This window comes from Pinus tabuliformis, chromosome 5_1 (assembly GCF_031772625.1).
Source record: "Pinus tabuliformis cultivar Carrire ecotype Pingquan chromosome 5_1, CPIR1, whole genome shotgun sequence".
Lineage (NCBI taxonomy): Eukaryota > Viridiplantae > Streptophyta > Pinopsida > Pinales > Pinaceae > Pinus > Pinus tabuliformis.
In genome coordinates this window covers 223802520-223824362 of record NC_142305.1, presented here as the reverse complement: position 1 = coordinate 223824362, position 21843 = coordinate 223802520, and the positions used below count along the sequence as shown (strand labels likewise).

Below are 21843 nucleotides of genomic sequence, written 5' to 3'. Positions count from 1 at the left end.
CAGGCAATTCCTCCGCCTCGTTAGACGACTCCTATCCATGGTGGCGGGATGAGACAACGATTCATCAATGGACTCATGCTACATAACTGTTGAGTATTCAGCGCTCGATCTGATGGTCCGCAGATGGGTCGGGAATGCACTTAACCATTAGATCGTCATTAGTGATCCTCGTTCGATTCAAAGTGATCACGATCCTTTTTTAATTTAATTTTATAGATACTATTTTTTAATGATGTGGTTTATTTCGGAAATAATGATGAGTTAATTTGTATTAATTAATTTTTTTTATTATTATTAATTAGTAATTGTGTTAATGGATGTTAGTTTAACAAGATATAGGGGAGAGATGTCTAATGGTGTGCAGGGACCAGTAATTGATATAGTACTGGTCCCACCAAACCACCAGAAATTGAGACTTTTGCAACCAATATTTAAACAAAGATAAATAACATTAAGTATAAATAAGTATTAATTTATGTCCAAAATTTCCCAAAACATTGACTGGGCCCACAACTGTCCATAAATAGTATCTTAATACTTAAGAGTGCAAACCATTTGACCCAACTAGAAAACAAATAAAATCATAAATGCTCCCAAAATGGTCTATTCCAGAAGTACAAAGTAGCAGTCAATTCAACCCCCACTCATTAGAACTGAAGCTTTGTATCCCAAATAAATATCCATACCTGCACATAATAAAAGTGAATGTATGTCAGCCATAACCACTATGTTGTTCAACAACTAAACCCCCTATGTTCAATAAATGACACCCAACCCAATAACATTTAAACCCACTTTGTTCAATAAATGACACCCAACTCATTCTATTTCTCATTAAAACAAATCAAAGCACATGGATCAACAAATAACAAATTCCCAACCATTAGATCACATCAAATTAAATCCAGACCACACATTCAAAATGAAGCCATTGCAATCCATGTCCATCCTTACCACCAATTAAATTCAAGTGCCAAAAACCATAAAAGAAGTTCAACCATTGTTGAAGTTGCATGTTATGCTTTCAAACTATTCAGCAACCTTGAAGACAAAACATCACAGAACAATTGCCAGTATATCGAGGTCAGTTATATCAATTACAACACATTTTTCTTATAGTTATGTTTTCATTTATCACAGTTCTTACAAATTCAGTTTCACTTACAGTTTCAATTTCATGAAAATCAACACACAGTCTACAGTTCTATTTCACAATTCACCTATTTCTATGTTCAGACTTATAGATGTAATTTAATTTTAATTTAGTGGAAGGGAAGTATTGATTTTATTTGCTTGGTGTGCCCGATAAGAAAAGTTGTTGTTTTAAAATTATTTCTACAAATCTTATACCGCTTTATTTCTGAAGCAGTAAACTATCATCTTATACTGTTTTATTTCTGAAGCAGTAAACTATTGTCTTCGTAATAGAAGTAAACCATGGTCACAAGTTTCCATGACAATGAAATTTTATACATCTTATCAATTAAAAGGACTGGACATAGTGAAGGAGCCTTAGCCTCCATTCACTTAACACAATAATGGTAGCACCTTAAGTTTCAGTTTCATGAAAATCAACACACAGCCTATAGTTCTATTTCACAATTCACCTATTTCTATGTTCAGACTTATAGATGTAATTTAATTTCAATTTAGTGTAAGGAAAGTATTGATTTTATTTGCTTGGTGTGCCCAGCAAGAAAAGTTGTTGTTTTAAAATTATTTCTACAAATCTTATACCGCTTTATTTCTGAAGCAGTAAACTATCATCTTATACCGTTTTATTTCTGAAGCAGTAAACTATTGTCTTCATAATAGAAGTAAACCATGGTCACAAGTTTCCATGACAACGAAATTTTATACATCTTATCAATTAAAAGGACTGGACATAGTGAAGGAGCCTTAGCCTCCATTCACTTAACACAATAATGGTAGCACCTTAGGTATTGCAGCAGAATTTTGGTTTCATGGACATTTCTCTAGTGACATGAAGGCTAAAATAGCAACTTATCATAAGACATCATGAAAAAATATGTAGGAACATGATGATCCACTCAATTGAAATTTGTTTAATCATAATTTCACAAGGCAATTTATTTATGAGAATCATTTTTAACAAAAGCTTAATGAAATTTTATAATAAGAAACAAAAACTATGGACCAATTGGAAGATAAGCATAGATTTATTGTCCTTGTGTTGGACGTAATATAGATCAGAAGCTTCAGATGAGTTGCTTAATTAGTGGTCAACTATTGCAATACAACTTTCGGCGTTGGAACCGAAAACCTTGTATGAGGCTACCAATAAACATCATTAAGATTAATGGTAGCATAAAAAAGACCTGCAAAATAAAGTGAAGAAAAAGTTGAAAGGAGAAAAGGAAAAGGGGGTTTAGATCATTCTTGAAATATGATCAGAAAGTAAACAAAACAATGTAAAAGGAAAAAAATAACATAAAAAAATGAACAAGAAGCAGTGGAAGGGCCCTATTGGAAGGTTGTTGTACACAAGGGGAAACCTATCATAATGAAGGACCACAAAGAAGGCACAACCAGCCTCAAACTATTGCAAATGTGGCAAACTGAACCCTCATTACTCCTATTCAATTTATCTAATTTGATATATGAGGTCAATAATTACTCAAAAGTTTACAAATTGATAATATGCTTTCCTGATTTAAGAAAAAGGCATGGCCTCTCTTATATATGTAGACAAGATGCAAATAAGAGTTGTAGTTGAAATGAATGCTTACATGACTAGAAACTTCCACTGTAAGTGACATGACGAAAAAAAAAATATGGTGGCAAAGTTGTGATCAAGAGTGCTTCAGAGGGTCTCAAGTTGGAGCCTTGGTAAAATTAAATACCATGCTTGGTTTGGCCAATGATAACTCCTTGATAGCCAAAGATCCATTTCTGGAGAAGTGCATCCTTACAAAAAACAACAAAACAATATTTTAAGTAGTCAAACCGAACAAGAGCTCTGTTGGGAAATGCATAAAAAACCAATGAATACAGTCATGGTATTTTAACTGTAAAGACAAGTTATCAAAACAACAATCACTGATAATTTTGAAGACATACAACAAAATGATTCTGTGTATTTGATTTTTCAAGGATACTAACATACATGTTGATAATTCCCTGTAATAAAGCAGACATATTTTTGCCTTGTATGAAAGCATAATTTACAAATATTCTTATCTAAATGTTGTCAATAATTTTACAGGTTGTTTCATCTATGGCAAAAGGTAGTTATGTTTCTCGTACAAGGAGAACTGGCAGGAGAGTGACAAGGGGTGTGCAGCTGCGATGCACATCGTCTAATGAGGACATGACAGGTGATGTCAATGTCAACAATGCCCCAAGGAACATTGTTGAGGATGACCATGTGACTGAAGCTGATGTTAAAAAAGCATTAGCCACAGAACCATCATCAACAACAGTCCAAGGGGCAAGTTCAACTAAAAAGATCAGTGCTATAAGAGGATGGACAAAAGAAGAAATGTTAGTTGCAATTGACAACATAGAGTTTAATGGATACTCAGTTCGGGCATCTGCAAAAAAACATGGTATTCCTCCCTCATCAATACATTATTGGATAAATGGACTGACTCATACAAAATGTATAGGGCCTCTTACAGTTATGACTGAGGAAGAGGAGGCCAAGGTGGTTGAGTGGTGTAAAGAGATGGCCCAATTGGGACATGGGCTAGAGTTGATACAACTCAAATCCACAGTTGCCCAAATCTGTCAAGGGAGGCCAAACCCATTCAAAGATGGGTTTCCTAGTAAATCATGGTGGTTTGGGTTTAAAAAAAGGCATCCATATCTTGTATTGCGTACTTCTAAGGGCCTTGACAGAGACAAAGCATTAAATTTGCACCCTGCAGTTGTGAAAAAGTTCTATGACACACTTTCTAGTGCTTACGATAAACGTTCTTATGGAGCAGACCATATATGGAACTATGATGAAATAGGTTTATAGGCAGGGAGGAATTGTGGCATGCGAGTAATTTCCAAGAGAGGGAGCCGAACTGTGCCAAAGATTTTGCCTAAGAGTAGGGAGTGGATAACTATTTTATGGTGTGTCAATGCAATTGGTACTTCAATCCCGAGATTTTATCTATTTAAAGGTAAAAATCAACCAGGTGCATGCATGGATGCACATCCCCATGCATGGATGACTAAAGAACAGTTTGTAAGTTGACTTTTTCACTTTGTTGCATCAGTACCAGGTGGCGTCTCGCCTAATAATAGACATCTATTGATATTAGATGGCCATGGGAGCCACATGGTTGTACAAACAATTGAGGAAGCAAATAATTTAGGCATTGACCTGTTGACATTGCCCACTCATACCACTCACAGACTGCAACCCCCTGATGTTAGTGTGTTTGGCCTTTTCAAGAACTATTTCAGGTCGGAGTGTGTTGCATTGATGGCAAAGAATCTAGGGGTTGAGGTGAAAAGTTTCGAGCTAGCAGAGCTTGCAAGTAAAGCTTTTAAAATGGCTTTGACACCATCAAATATCAAGGTTGGCTTTAGGAGGACAGGAATATGGCCACTGAACTATGATTCTCTTATGCATGATACTGGTTGTAGCCAAGCGTTTCATGTGGATGGTCAGGAAGAAGGGAATGCCCAAACAGGTGTTGAAGTGCAAGAAGTAGATGACCAAGATGATGTTGTTGCAGCTGGTAATATGATTTCCCTCTCTCAAGGACACTTATATGATGAAGATGATGAAACTGTATGTGAAACACAATATAACCATGAACAAATTCGCAGTAACATGGAGATCGTTCCACCAACTCAAGAACATGAAACTCTTGTTGTTGATATTGTTAATGACATTGTTGAACATGCAGTTGACAATGACCAATTGACATTTCCAAGTCCAGTAACCCCACCTTCATGGCTAGCAGAAGAAATGATTAATATGAATGCACATAGTGTCTCAACAACCAATGAACAAAGCATGAACATGCCCTCACAACCAGTAGAATTGAACAGTGAAATTGTTCATTTTCTTGTGGACAATAGATCAATGGAAGAAGATGAAGCACATAATGAGGCATCAAATGAAGATAATGATATAGTTCAATCAATTCCATCAGATACTGAAAGGGAATTACCAAGCAATGACATGCAGGTGGGAGGGGTGGAGAAGATACTTGGCCGGTTCGTAAAGTTACCAGTAGAGAGAGTATCAATGAAAAAAAAGCAAGGTGCACTGGGTAGTCTTCGTTTGGGACGAAGCTCACAGTTACTCACCTCAGAGGACTATATAAACCTGTTAGTTGAGTCTGAAAAAAATAAATTTGAAATGCAAGAATTAAAACAGAAAAAGAAGGATCTAGTCAAGGAGAAGAAGGTAGCAAGGATTGTTTTATTGCAACGTCGAGTAGATGAAAGGATTGAAAGAGATAAATCAAGGCAAGTTAAGGACCAACAAAAAAAAATGGCAAGATAGGAAAACAAATCAAGAAAGTCACAACAAATGCTTGAAAAGGAACAAGGGATGATCAATATGGTTGACAATGATACAAGCATAGCTGATGAAACCAAGATTATTTCAAACTCATTGGACTCCATTGCAGATAATACACCATTATTCCAAACTGAGGGTTTACCCACTTTCCTTATTCCTACGGTTTAGTCAATTTAGTGTCCTAAATTGCTACATAAATTATCAATCTGGGAATCATAAATAAATGAAGTATAGTGCACTATATGTGCTAGATAACCTTTGCCTTACCTCACTATTTTCAATTTTATGTTGTTTTGGGGTTTTGTTCTGTTAATCTCCTAGAGTGCTACAATGCAATTGAAGTCCTAATTTATTGCTAAAGTGAGAGTTTAAAAGTTCTTTTTTAGATCAAATTCCTTGTGTAATATTCCCAAAAGTATGAGCTTAAAATACTCTTAAACTATTATCTACAAAATCAAAACTTGAATAAGAAAGTGAATGTGCAGCTACATAAATCAAACTAAGAATGAAGTACTAGAAATGAAACTACCACCTCTGCTGTCCATTCTAACTGCAAAATTAAAATCTAATAAACTACTGCAATTGAAATTAAAGGCAAGAGTAAAACTTTAAAACTAGCCAATAATCTCATTCATAACATTTCGCCAATGTCGCCAATTAACCTGTAAACCAGTAATCAACTAAAGGCTCTGGAAACATCATTATATGGTATGAGAAAATGACGCTAAACTATCTAATGCTACACTAATGGAAAGCAAGTCATCTCATTCATAATCATAACATTTCGCCAATTTCGCCAATAACCTTCAAATCAGTTATCAACTAAAGGCTCTGGAAACATCATCACATAACATGAGAGAACGAAAACTATCTAATGTTACACTAATGAAAAGCAAGTCATCTCATTCATAATCATAACATTTCGCCAATAAACCTTTAAATCAGTTATCAACTAAAGGCTCTAGAAACATCATCATACAACATGAGAGAACGAAAAACTATCTAATGTTACACTAATGAAAAGCAAGTCATCGCATTCATAATCATAACATTTCGCCAATAAACCTTCAAACTAGTTATTAACTAAAGGCTCTGGAAACATCATCATATAATATGAGAGAACGATATTAAACTACATTAAGTAGAAAAAAGGTACTGAACAGCAAGCAAATCCGATTCATAAATTTCATATTTCGCCAATTTTGCTCTTAAGGAAATAAAGGCTCTGGAAACATGATCTTATGTAACGAGTATCCTACCAAGCACAAAGCATAAACAATTCTGAATTGAAAACTAAAGCACAACAAAAGGAGTTAGTCTCAAAAATTCAAGTTAAAAACTACAAATAAGCTCGAGCATAAACTAATTCAAGACCTACTGCTACTCTAGAATGCATCTATCAAATTAGTGACAAGCTACAAAATCTGTACAGGGTTAGAACGCTTAGAAAAATGAGCAAACACAATTGATATATAGCTGGAATGAAAAGAAACATAAATAAAAATGTACAGAACAAAAAGAAAGAACCTCAGCTACATAGGGGCCCTCTGCTCAACTTCAGTTTAACACGTAGAGCTTACTTCAATGCACTCAAACAACCATATGAAAACAGAGTCTTATATTATGAAAACAGAGTAAGATATATCTCATCCACAAAGTGGAACTTACACTATGCAAATAACATAACAATGTTCACTAATATTCACTAGTCTGCGTTACAAGACGCTGGAATTTATAGAGGAAATTTGCTAATTGTTCTAAGAGGAAATTATTCAATGTTGGACATGTGAACAGGATGTGTTTCCGAAGGTTAAACCTCCCGGTTGCTACAAGCAGTAAATCTATGCGTGGTGGATGTTGGATTTAGTTACACAGGTGGCGTGCAGATGAAAAAATGAGTCCACAAGTTCAGGAACAGCTTCGGACTCTTCCTGCGTGTAGAAATAGAGTTCTAAACGACATAGAACTCCTCCATTGACTCCCTTTGACCGGGGTCTTTCCTTCCGGATCTGACCAAGTGGATAGGACCGTGTCCATGTGTCGACATTTCCTGAGCTGCCCATGTGGCTCATTCCTCTTCTAGACACTTGGAACCTATAAGAGTATGAAAACGGCTGTGGGATTACTAGTTAGCTGCGGAAACTAGTTACATTCTGTAGCTGAAGAACAAAACCTAATCCAAATAACACACACAATGATATAGCTTGAAAATCACTAAGATACACTCGTGGAATCAACATTCAATGATTTTTTATGACTTAGGATGAATTGGCATAGAAAAATAGAGGAAAAAGGGTTAAGAAAATGCTTGGAAAAGAGGTAGCTTTGGGGCTCAACATACCCCCACTGTGAAGCTGTTGCATGTCCTCATGCAACCAAAATTGTGACAATCCTCCTTCTACTGCATTTGTTCTGAAACCTCTGCTAGGACATCCAACCTCTTTTTCTTCTTCTTTGCTGCCACAATCATTCTAGGTTTCCTCATAAGGCACCTGTATTTGAGGTTGATAAGGGATCTACTTAGCTTTTTATTCTTCTTCTTCAACTTTCTATTTTTCCTCTGCCATAATCCTAAGTGCAGCATGGTATTGTCATGGATGATTTTGTCCAATTTATTCTGCTCCTTGAGTGTTTCATTTTCCTTCTGTACATGTCTGTTTAAGACTTATAATTCATAGATGTCTTGCTCTAATGATTGAATCAGAGTTTCCTGTGATGTACTTGGTTGGTTGGATGATGTACCCTGTTCTGCTGTTGTATTATTTTGTTCCAATGATTCAATGAAATCATAAGCCTGTTGCTATGATTGATCAACTTCTGGAGATGCTCTTCTTGGACTAGTTTTAAAGTCAAGTTGAGGAGAAGGAGAATATTATGGACTTTCAAGTGGAGTATTTTCTGGTGATTGGGCTAGAGTCTCCCTTCCCAAGTCTATAAATTGAGCTCCTTTTGTTTGTGTTCTCTTCAACTTGCCTTTAAGCCTAGAGCTTCTTCTTAGACTTTGTGAGCCTATATTCTCCTTTTCTATGACCTGTTTCTTCTTTCCCTGTTCTTTAATATGGATTAATTTTTCAGAAAGCAATTGTTCTTCTTCTAATGAAGGCTCAGGAGTCTGGTAAATTTCTTCAACTTTCCTCTTCCCTTTTTGTTTTGTTTGCTTCATAATTTCAGTTAGAGTTTTAGAAGGTAGTTCTTCCTCACTGTTTTCTTTTGTCACACTAGTAGGAGTATCTTGAATTGTTAAAGTTGCTCTCTTCCTCCTACTTCTCCTAACTGAACTCCCTTCAGGTATTTTAGGTGGATCTTGGAAGAAGTTCCTAACTAGGAAGTTTTCCCATGTATCCCCTTTATCCTTCAAGTGGTTTTCAACCAAGATTTTTATAAGACCATGATGGTAAAGATGGGGATCTATATCTTCTATCTTCTTTTGCACAGTGGTAGACATCTTTCTTAAACTATTCAACAGAAAATAAGGGAGATTGATGGTCTCATTTTCCAAGAAGTTCATTAATAACCTTATGTGATACATGTACATTGAGCCATACCTACCCTCACACATAATAAATTTCTGAATTATAAAGAGCAGACTACTCCACTTTTCTTTTAATGCTGAGATAGGAATTCCTTTTTTGAAAACTGATATGTCCATACCTGGGTTTAGAAGAATATCTATCCAGACCGTTTCATAGAAGTCCTTGTTCTTGAACCATCTTTCTCCCTCCTTTGGCAATTCTGTTGCAGTTGCAATAGAAGTCTCAGTCATTGAAAACCTTATATCTCCAATTTCCACTTCTACCCCATTGAAAGCTCTTGCAAATGTTTTGGTAACCTCCTTGTTATGGCCTTTGAACTTTTTGATGAACTTTAGCCAACCAGCCTTCTTCAATGTTCCTTTTAGTTGAGGGTATCCTTGCAAGAATTTGACTCCTTTGGGCTCTGTCCTCACAATAAGACCCATTCTGCCTTTTTCACTATGTAAACACCTCTTGTAGATGATGGATATATATATGAAAATAGAATGGAAACAGGACGGTTATATGGATAGAAATGGAAGAAGACTGTGGAGAAAATGGATGGGTATGGAACTGGGAAAACATTGAGTACGAAATTAAGAAGGTTTTACGAAGTGAGAAGAATCATATGGATAGGAATAGTGTGAAGGCTGTAGAACTCAGTGTACAGACGGTTTGCGTGGAGGTAGAGTATCACTCGTGAACAGAACTGCGAGACTGAGTGAAATCCAAGTAGTTTGAGTTCATAAGAGAAGGCTCCAGGAGTAGAAAACGAGAATTTCAGTGAGGAAAAGTCGTATTCAACCAGCTTACGTTCCCATCATTAGCCATTTCAACAGGTGGAAGAAGGTTGTATGATTACGTACAAGTAAAAATCGGAGATAGATTATGAGACCATTAGGGATTGAATAGGAGGGTATGGTGAAGTTATGACAGTGATCAAATCAAATCATGACATGTTGAGGAGTAGTGATCATTCAAACTATATAATTTATGCTTTATAGTGCCATTTGAAATAGATTTTATTTTCAGTTTTTGGAATCATACCTTTCCTGTTTACTAACCCTTTGACTGCTTGCTCTTTGTAGGTACTTTGAGGTGCTGATGTATCTTCATAGAAATTCCTTCTTTAATAGTTGATGTGTCTTCAGAGGTTCCTCCTTAAATACCTGCATTTGGTTTTTTTTTTTTTTAACAGTCCAACTGTTACTGCAGAGTAACAAGAATAGTTGTGTAATCAGAAAACAACTACGGAATTGGAAAATAGTTGTTGAATTGGAAAACAACTGGGGAATGGAACATAGTAAATGAAAAATGGATGAAAAAAGAAAGTGACTATATGAATGGAAACATGGATCAGTGGATATGAAAGAAGTACTGAAAGAAATTTTTCTGATGGAATGTGGTGGCGAGATTGAGTGAACTTTGTGGAATGGAATGAAATGAAATGAAGTGAAATGAGATGGAATGAAATGAACAAACCATGAGTGAAATGAGAGACCTTCTTTTTTTCGGAAAATATAGGGTGTCAGAATCTTCTGATTTTCACCCTGTATTTTCTGTATAAGATTTCCAATCAGTGATTGGTTTTCAAGCTTATACATTATTATTATTATTATTATTATTATTATTGAATGATGAAAAGAACAAAGACTAAGCTAGTGGAGAAGAATGATTCTTCTTTACCAGCCTCATTTCTGAATTATCTTGAAATATTTTGATAAACTCCTCCTTTGAGATTGGCTTCTGATAAACCTTCAATCTATGACCATTCACAAGGAGAGGAGTCTGGTGCTCATCGATGGTTTTGATTCTCACTGCTCCATTGTTAAAAAAAAATTCAATCTCATATGGCCCAAGCCAATGAGTCTGAAATTTTCTTGGGAAATCCTTGAACTTGGAATCAAATAACAACACCCAATCTCCTTCTTGAAACCTTTTGTCCTTGATGTACTTGTCATGCCACTTAGCTCTCTGCTGTTGAACTAGACCAGTTCTTTGAACTGCTTCTTGTCTGATTTCATCAAGTTCATTTAACTGATCTAGTCTATGCTTTTGAGCTTCTGATAGATTCATTCCCATCTGAACTGCCATCTTGAAAGTTCTAACTTGGAACTCAATGGGGAACATAACTTCTTTTCCATAAATAAGTTCATAAGGTGTAGTCCCGTTGTGTTCCTCCATGTAGTTCTATAGTCCCACAAGGCTTCAGGAAGCCTCTCTGCCCAATCTCTTCTATGTAGATGCACATTTTGGTAATGATTCCTTCAATCACTTTGTTTGTGGACTCCACTTGACCATTTTCTTGTGGATGATAAGGAGTGGATTTTCTATGCTTGATCTTATAACTTTCCATAAGCTTCTCCATCATTCTGGATGTAAATTGAGCTCCCTGATCTGTCACAATTTCTCTTGGAACACCAAAGTGAGTAAAAATATCCTCAAAAAGAAAATTAACTACTGAATTTTCATTAGCAGCTAATAATGCTTTGGCTTCTACCCATTTAGTGACATAATCAGTACATACCAATATATACTTTTTCTGCCTAGATGGAGGATTAATAGGTCCAATAAAGTCTAAAGCCCATTTTTCAAAGGGTTCGATAAGTACCTGAGGTTGTAATGGCATCTCATTTGAGGGAGCAAGTTTCCCTACCCTTTGGAAGCTGTCGCACCTTCTGACATATTCCTTTGTATCTTTGAAAATGGATGGCCAATAATATCCTAAAGAAAGGATTTTATAAGTTGTCCTTTTGTCAGCAAAGTGTCCACCGCATGGCTCATCATGACATGCTTTAAGAATATCAGGCATTTCATCTTCCCTGACACATCTTCTGATCACAAATTCTGGCCCTGTTTTATACAATTCGTTAGAAATCCATGAATATCTTGAACTATCTTGAATAATCTTTCTTCTTTCCTTAGGAAATAAATGTGGAGGTAACTTCCCTGTAACCAAATAGTTAGCAATGTCTGCAAACCAAGGAGTTTGAGTAGTTACTGCAAATAAATATTCGTAAGGAAACTTATCCTCTACCAGAGAGTCTTCTTTGATATTCTGAATCCTAGATAAGAAATTAGCAGTTGTGTTTTGCTTCCCTGGTCTATCCAACACAGTAATATTGAATTCTTGTAAAAGTAAAAGCCACCTTGTGACTTTGCCATTAGTAATAGGTTTGTTCATCAAATATCTAATTGCAGAGTGATCAGTATGAAAAAAAGTTTCATAGCTAGTTATATAATGTCTAAACTTCTTAATTTCATGAACAACAGCTAAGAACTCTTTTTCAGTCACAGTGTAATTCAACTCAGTGGGAGTTAAATTCTTACTTGTATAGTAAATGGCATAAGGAATCAAGTCTTTTTGTCCTAGTACAGCTCCTAGAGCTGTATCTGAAACATCTGTAGAAATATGGAAAGGACGTTTCCAATTTGGTCCTCTTAAGATAGGTGCTTCATATATTTTTGCTTTCAAGGCTTCAAATGCAAGTTGGCAATCAGGATTCCACTTGAATTCACAATCTTTTGTAAGCAGTTTGAAGAGTGGAGATGCTATTTTAGTAAAGTTTTCTATGAATCTTCTGTAATATCCTGTAAATCCTAGAAAACTTCTAACATCTTTTTGACAATTTGGAATAGGTAACTTGGAGATGACTTCAACTTTAGATTTGTCTACTTTAATCCCATCCCCTGAAATATGATGTCCTAAAACAATACCTTTCGTAAACATCATAAAGCATTTTTCATGGCTTAATGAAAGGTTCGTTTCTTTACATCTTTTAAGGACTTTTTCCAAATTTTCCAAGGCTTCTTCAAATGTGTTACCATAGATTGTAAAATCATCCATATATACCTCTACACAATCATGTATTAGATCAGAAAAAATTCCTAGTACTGCTCTTTGGAATGTTGCGGGTGCATTACATAATCCAAAAGGAAGCACTCGGTAGGCAAAAGTTCCCCATGGACAAGTAAATGTGGTCTTATCCTAATCTTCAGGTGCTACCTGAATTTGATTATAACCACTAAAACCATCCAAAAATGAAAAGTACTTTTACCTGCTAGTGTATCTAATACTTGATCTATGAAGGCAAACAAAAATGATCCTTCAAGATTTCTTTATTCAATTCTCTATAATCAATGCACACCCTCCATTTACTGTTTTTTTAGGCACTATTACCAAGGGAGAAACCCATTGGCTATCTGAGATTGGGTAAATGAAGTTCACATTGAGTAGTTTTTGGGGCTCTTCTTTCACAATCTCCCTAAGATTTGGATTCATCCTTCTTTGAGGTTATCTGATTGGTCTACTGTTTTCCTCAATATAGATATGATGGATACAAGTCTTAGGGTAAATACCTTTCATATCAGTATACACCCATGCAAATTCAATAGAATGTTTTTGTAAGATTTTGGTTAGCTCCTCTTGTTGTAACTTCTCCAAGTTTCTATTAATATTTAATGTTTTGCCTGGAAAAATTTCAATCGCAGAACTACCAATCTCTTCCATGGAGTAAAGAGACATCTACCTAGATGAGAAGTATTCAATATCAGAATCTAACTAAAATTGTGTATGATCATATTCTGAAGATGTTTCAAAATTTTCTAATGTGTTCAAAATTTGACTATCCTCACTAATTTCTGATATAGTAAAGACAGGCTGTATAACATCTTCATCATCGACCCATTCATTGTCATCTACTTCTGTAATTGCTTTTGCTGGAGGATACAAAGTAAATTTCTTTGTTGAACTACCATCAGAAATGTACATGTCACCAGATCTACAACTAATAAAAGCATCAGCTGTGGCTAGCCAAGGTCTTCCTAAAATGAGGGGGTGTCCTCCTAGATTATTCTTGGGAGCCAAAATCATAAAATCCACAGGATATTCCCAAGAATCTAAGGAGACTGAAATGTATTCTAACACACCATCTGGTTTAATTACTGATCTATCTACAATTTGCTGTAAGATAGGTGTATAAAGAAGATTAGGAAGTTTAAGTTATTCCATAGTCTGTCTACTCATAATGTTTATAGCTGCCCCTAAGTAAATTAATGTATTTGGAATTTCAATCCCATTTATGTGTGCCTTGAAAATTTGGCTTCCTGGATCTACATATTTCTGCATGGTAATCTTTCCCATCATGATATCTGCTATCTTCCCTACCAGGTTGATTCTTTTTGTGTCTCTTGGTTTCTTACCTGGTCTTTTGATACTCAACTCCTTTATTGTTTTTGCTAGAATAGGAATTTCTTTGATGGCTTGTAACAAGGGAATCTTGATACAGACATTCTTTAATTCATCTAGGAAATCATAATTGGGCACCAAGATCTATTTTTCCACTCCTCTATCAATTTTCAATCTCTTAGGAGAAGGAGGTGTGGATGTAGATACAAGTTGCTCAACTATAGGAGTTGTGTGGGTTGATTCTTTTTGTTTTTCTTCTTGAATATTTGAGTTTTGAGGAGATGTCTCCTCGAAACTTTTATTGACTTTCAGAGAGTCTTCCTCAGAAGCATCTTGCTCTTGAATATCTATAGAAGGTTTTTCCTTTTCTAAAACCATACCAAGTCTAAGTTGAACATCATTAAGATCTAGTGGAACAATCATGTAAGTAGGAAATTGTTGTCCTTCTACCATGTAAGCATTTTGAGGGCTTTTATTATTGGGATTTGGTAATGGTTGGGCTGGTAGTTGATTTGGCTTTTGTTGAAATGGAAGTAAGAGTTGAGGATTTTGACTTTGTTGAGGAAGTTGTTGTGGTGGAAATGGCAATGAAAGATGAGGGCTTTGATTTGGAAGTTGTGGTTGTGGATTTTGTTGTTGGTTTTGTGGGGGAGGATAGCTCTGATAAGATGGAGGATATTGATAATATTGAGCAAATATCCCATAAGGATTTTGTACCCCTTGTGCCCATGATTGAGATTGATACTGATTTTGAGGTTGAGGCCAAGGTTGTTGCCAAGAATTCCAATTTGGTGGGGCTTGAAAATTCATTGGATTGTTAAATCCTTGATTTTGTTTCCCTTGCCAAGGTCTCCTTGAAACAAAACAAAGAGGTTCTACAGAATTTGGAACTACTTCTTCCTGAAAGACAGCCTTAAGACCTGGGATTGAAGGACAATCCTTGGTCTCATGACTTTCTGAGCAAATCATACAAGTTTCTACAACTTTTGCATCTAAGGGGCATTCCCTTAGAGCATGTTTCTTCCTGCATTTTGGACAAAAGATGGCTAAAGCATCAACTTCTATTTTATGCTTATTTTGGATTTTGAGGGTGTCTAGCTACTCACTAAGGCTCCCTAAAATATCAGTTTTGAATTCATCAAGCATATTGCCAATTTCTGCCCTACTTACAGTTCCAGTTGCAGATTTGTTAGCTCTAATAAGAGAAGGATCTCTAGGCCCTTTCCCAGTTTTAGATTTCCCTCTTGAGAGATGGACACATAGTTCTGCTATGTCATTCAATGGTAGTTGAGAGATGTCTCCCTTCCCCATCATATTTAAGATATCTATCCATTCATCTCTAATGGCTTTCAACAAAAGGGATTTTAAGGTCTCCTCATCTAAATTGTTCATTTTTTCTCTTTTCAAGTTGTATTGAAACCTCTCAAGCAAATCCTCTAGGTTCTCATCTTCCTTTTGCATCATTTTGAATACCTCATCCTTATGATTGGTAGGCATACAATAATCCAAGTATCTATCCAAAAATGCTTGCTTCATATCATTCCAAGTCCTAATGGATTGAGTGACTAATCCCATGAACCATTTCAACGCTGCCCCTTTCAGTGTTGAAAGGAACAATTTGAGTTTTTGAGTGTCTTATAAATAGTCATAGGTTCGGCATAAGACTTCAAACTCAAACAAAAATGTTTCAGGATCCTCACTTCTTAACCCATAGAAGTTTGGGAGGACAGATGGTGAAATGTTTTTCATTGTTGTATGAGTTTCCTCATCTACTATAGGGAATCCAAATGAGTTATCTCCTTCCCTATTTCCTCTACCTCCTCCATTTTTACCTCTACCTCCTCCATTGTTTCCTCTACCTCTACCTCTACTCCCTCCTCCAAATAGTGAAAATTCTCCTTCTTGCTCTTCTTCTGTCATGGTAGTTTCTTCAGAACCTTCAGGTTCTTCTATAAATGGCTGACAAGAGAGAGTTTCTATTTCCTCTTCTTCTCTAGGTGTTCCTACTTCTTCAACTATAATAGGTTCCCCTATAGAGGTGAAAAAGTGTTCTTCTCCTAGATCTGGTTTGGTGGATGAAGTGGGAGAATCTTCTAATTGAGTTGTTGCCCCTTGAATTCTAGGAATCCTAAGGCTGGGAGTACGAGTTTGGGATGGAGGCGTATTATTTATAATCCCTGGTGAAGTAGTTGGAGTTGTGAAAATCGAACTTCTGCCCCTAGCTATAAATCTTCCCCTAGAATCTCTTTCTCTATGCATGACATTTTTTGTTGTTTTTGATGTTTTTTAATTGAACTGATAATTCTTTTTCTGATCCTCCAGATCACACTAAGTGCAAGAGGAGAGCATACTCGAGAAATTATTAATTCCTCTTTCTTTCTTTTTATGAATGTAAGAGATAGGGTACCTAGTTACACTTCCCTGGTAACGGCACCAAAATGTTTAGTCAATTTAGTGTCCTAAATTGCTACATAAATTATCAATCTGGGAATTGTAAACTGATGAAGTGTAGTGCACTATATGTGCTAGATAACATTTGTCTTACCTCACTATTTTCAATTTTATGTTGTTTTGGGTTTTTGTTCTGTTAATCTCCTAGAGTGCTACAATACAATTGAAGTCCTAATTTATTGCTAAAGTGAGAGTTTAAAAGTCTTTTTTAGATCAACTTCCTTGTGTAATATTCCCAAAAGTATGAACTTAAAAGACTCTTAAACTATTATCTACAAAATCAAAACTTGAATAAGAAAGTGAATGTGCAGCTACATAAATAAAACTAAGAATGAAATACTAGAAATGAAACTACTACGTCTGTTGTCCATTCTAACTGCAAAATTAAAATCTAATAAACTACTGCAATTGAAATTAAAGGCAAGAGTAAAACTTTAAAACTAGCCAATAATCTTATTCATAATCAGAACATTTCGACAATGTCGCCAATTAACCTGTGAATTAGTAAAAAAATAAAGGCTCTGGAAACATCATTATATGGTATGAGAAAATGACACTAAACTATCTAATGTTACACTAATGGAAAGCAAGCCATTGCATTCATAATCATAACATTTCACCAATAAACCTTCAAATCAGTTATCAACTAAAGGCTCTGGAAACATCATCATATAACATGAGAGAACGAAAAACTATCTAATGTTACACTAATGAAAAGCAAGTTATCTCATTCATAATCATAACATTTTGCCAATTTCGCCAATAAACCTTCAAATCAGTTATCAACTAAAGGCTCTGGAAACATCATCATATAACATGAGAGAACGAAAAACTATCTAATGTTACACTAATGAAAAGCAAGTCATCTCATTCATAATCATAACATTTCGCCAATTTCGCCAATAAACCTTCAAATCAGTTATCAACTAAAGGCTCTGGAAACATCATCATATAATATGAGAGAACGATATTAAACTACATTAAGTAGAAAAAAGGCACTGAACAACAAACAAATCCCATTCATAAATTTCATATTTCGCCAATTTCGCTCTTAAGGAACTAAAGGCTCTGGAAACATGATCTTATGTAATGAGTATCCTACTAAGCACAAAGCATAAACAATTTTGAATTGAAAACTAAAGCACAGCAAAAGGAGTTAGTCTAAAAAATGCAAGTTAAAAACTACAAATAAGCTCGAGCATAAACTAATTCAAGACCTACTACTACTGTAGAATGCATCTATCAAATTAGTGACAAGCTGTAAAATCTGTACATGGTTAGAACGATTAGAAACATGAGCAAACACAATTGATATATAGATGGAATGAAAAGAAACATAAATAAAAATGTACAAAACAAAAAGAAAGAACCTCAGCTACGTAGGGGCCCTCTGCACAACTTCAGTTTAACACACAGAGCTTACTTCAACGCACTCAAACAACCATATGAAAACAGAGTCTTATATTATGAAAACAGAGTAAGATATGTCTCGTCCACAAAGTGGAACTTACACTATGCAAATAACATAACAATGTTCACTAATATTCACTAGTCTGCGTTACAAGACGCTGGAATTTGTAGAGGAAATTTACTAACTGTTCTAAGAGGAAATTCTTCAGTGTTGGACACGTGAATAGGACGCATTTCCATAGGTTAAGCCTCCTGGTTGCTACAAGCAGTAAATCTATGTGTGGTGGATGTTGGATTTAGTTACACAGGTGGCGTGCAGATGGCAAAACGAGTCCACAAGTTCAGGAACAACTTCGGACTCTTCCTGTGTGTAGAAACAGAGTTCTAAACGACATAGAAATCCTCTGTTGACTCCCTTTGACTGGGGTCTTTCCTTTCGGATCTAACCAAGTGGATAGGACCTTGTCCATGTGTCGAAATTTCTTGAGCTACCCATGTGGCTCATTCCTCTTCTAGACACCTGTAACCTGTAAGAGTATGAAAACGGTTGCGGAATTGCCAATTAGCTGCGGAAACTGGTTACATTTCGTAGCTGAAGAACAAAACCTAATCCAAATAACACACACAATGATATAGCTTGAAAATCACTAAGATACACTCCTGGAATCAACATTCAATGATTTTTGATGACTTAGGATGAACTGGAATAGAAAAATATAGGAAAAAGGGTTAAGAAAATGCTTGGAAAAGAGGTAGCTTTGGGGCTCAACACCTACCATAGTTGGTGACAATTCTATGTATGCCCATTACACACCTCCACTTAATGTAGGGGTCAGTAGTGAAAATGTGAGGTATGGGTACTCAATACCTCCATGGTTGGAAGCTGCAAATTGAACTCAATCATATGGCAGCAATCAACCATTTCCTAATCAACCCTTTTTAGGTAGGCCAACCTACCTGGCTCAAGAAGGTAACTCGGGGAGTTTTGGCACTCAATATTCTAAGGGCCATAAAGAATAGGGGTGTCATATGTTTTTGGTTGTAACCAAATTATGATGTGGATTTTGGATGGATTGTATCTTTTTCTTATCACAGAAACATTTTGTCTTACAACCTAGGTTGTTTTATTTCATACTGTGTGTGACATTGTAGCCAAAATCCATTTTAGAAGGAACATCTATAGTCTATTATAATGTAGAAATCTTACAAGATTCTCAGAGCCATAAAGAATAGGGGTGCCATATGTTTTTGGTTGTAACCACATTATGATGTGGATTTTGGATGGATTGTATCTTTTTCTTGTCACAGAAACACTTTGGCTTACGACCTAGGTTGTTTTATTGCTTTGAAATGCTAACAACATTATGGTTCTATGCATTCATTACATTGAAAAGCCAACAACAGCTTGGTTGGTTTTAAAGCAGTTTTGTTTGCGAGCTAAGCACAACCATGATGAAATTTAAAATTCCAAGATTAAGCAAGTAATATTCATCTAGTGATGTGCAATAGTACCTAATCACAAATGGATATAAAAAATTGATTAATAACACTGAAAAACTATTTATTACAGTGGAAGAAATATAGTTTGTCCTACTTAAAAATCTAAACAAGGATCAAGTCCTGACCTACCTATCTATTGTAGTGGAAGAAATATAATTTGGGCTGGTTAAAAAACCAAACAAGGATCAAGTCCTAACCTGCCTTTCATTATTGGACTGCTCTCCTATTGAGATGCATGGCTTCTTGATCATGCTTGTGCGAGGTTCAGGTGTGGATTGACAGTCAAACACCTCCCCTCACTCAATATTCATAGTTAAGATTTAGCTATAAGAAACTCATAGCATGCAACCATGGTTTCCATAACATGAATAAATTTAAAATTCCAAGATCAAGCAATTAATATTCATCTAGTGATGTGCAATAGTACCTAATCGTAAATGTTTATAAAAAATTGATTAATAACACTGAAAGACTATTTATTACAGTGGAAGAAATTTAGTTTGTCTTGGTTAAAAATCTAAACAAGGATCAAGTCCTGACCTGCCTATCTATTGCAGTGGAAGAAATATAATTTAGGATGGTTAAAAACATCTCAGATGCAATTAAGTGATCCTACAATTTCCAACATCTTAGATGCAACAACTGAGTGATCCTATAATTTCCAAAATTATGTCCAGGCATGAAGTTTGTCTCTGTATTTTCTATTGTATAATCTTGGAGCTTGCGATGTATAGAAAGGGGTTTTATAATTCCCAAAATAATTCCAAGATGACCATTTATTTCACATATCCAACCTTCTTAATAGATAGCATAGGGAAGAGGTACTGTAGAATACTGCTAGTTGAACTTTTTTCATTTTTTCCCAAAAAAAGGAGGAGAATGCATGTTCGTGCATACATTTCATGCTTTACTTCATTGTTTTCTTTTGACTACTATATAATGTATCTGTGTTCCTCTAATCTAATACCTACTCCAAACATAAGCAACAATTATTTCTCCCATTTTACTCCAGTGCAACTGCTGGAAACAACCCTTGAAAATGTTTTCAGTGTATAGCAACAAAATGTTATGATTAATGAATTGCAAAATGTAGAAGATAATAAGCGTATGTGGAAGCGAATGTAGAAGATAATAATACATTAGTCCTGGTCACCTACAACGAAAAAAAAATGCTAATATTTTCAAGCTCAAGCAACAGAATGCAAAAATGGGTAGCCTTGCAAGATAATGAGCCAAACAGTTTCTTAAATGGTTCTATCATGAGCCAAACAACACAAAAATCATAGTGTCAATGAAGCTAGGATAGATGACATAATGCTGACAAGACACATTCCAAGTTCAAATTTCACCCACATTGCTCCTATCAATAACAGATGTACTCAGACAAGCTACTAGTAAATTAGAAATTACCAGTTGATACAGATCTGAAAACAAAAGAGGCAATTCCTGAAAGAAATTGACAGAACGAAAGTCAGAGAGCACAAAGCTCATACTTTCATTGAAGTTGGTCTTGGTGATATAATGTCGAGAAGATACATTCCCAAGTAAATCAAGCTCTAAACATCATAAAAAAATACTTGGATGATTTCTAAGATGCAGATGGCAAACAAATGCTTCAAAAACCTAAACTCTCAAAATCCTAAACCTGCAAAACCCTTTGAAATCCTGAAACTCCAAGAGCAAAAATAAAAAAAATTCCAATAGGAAGGTGAGGTGTTGAAAAACACAGTGGCAATGGTTAGTAGGATTTTTCCTACCAAATAGACGTAGAAGCCATGTCCAAGCGTCGTCCATATCCAGAGCTTGCCAAACCTGCAACAAGTTGGAAATTAGCCAATGGCATAAATATTCACAGACATTTCCAAACAAAAACCAAAAAAACTTGAAAATTACCTATAGATTTACCTTTGTCCTCGAATTGGCTAGAAAATGGTACTGGTTCCTCCCCAAACAATAGGTCGCGTGAATGAAACAACCACCAAGGTATTTGTAAACCTCCGGTGGTCCAGAATGAACAACAATTGCAGGTGGAATGAAACAAGAACAACAGAAACCCTGTTCCGTTAATGGACACATGCAAGCAAACAAGCCCGGTTAGCAGTTCAACAATGTCGGACAAGGCGCACAAGTAATGGAGCCGTCTCGTGCCATCGTCGAGGGCTTCACCCAAACACCGGATTCGAAGAGAAAAACACGTAGCAGAGCACACATTGTGGCAAACAGGCGGAAACAACCGGGCGAAAGGTCAAAATTAGGGTTTTGAAGCGCTGACACCCACCACACCATGTGGC

At 35.8% G+C, this 21843-nt stretch overlaps 1 long non-coding RNA gene across 1 annotated transcript; it reads right to left on the bottom strand.

The window, feature by feature from the left end:
* Positions 1–446: 446 nt before the first annotated feature.
* LOC149164227 (uncharacterized) lies at positions 447–21628 on the bottom strand. Its single transcript, XR_016260061.1, has 3 exons — positions 21458–21628; positions 21310–21364; positions 447–686 (listed from the first exon to the last, which is right to left on the bottom strand). It is a non-coding gene; the product is annotated as an uncharacterized LOC149164227 (long non-coding RNA).
* Positions 21629–21843: the final 215 nt, after the last annotated feature.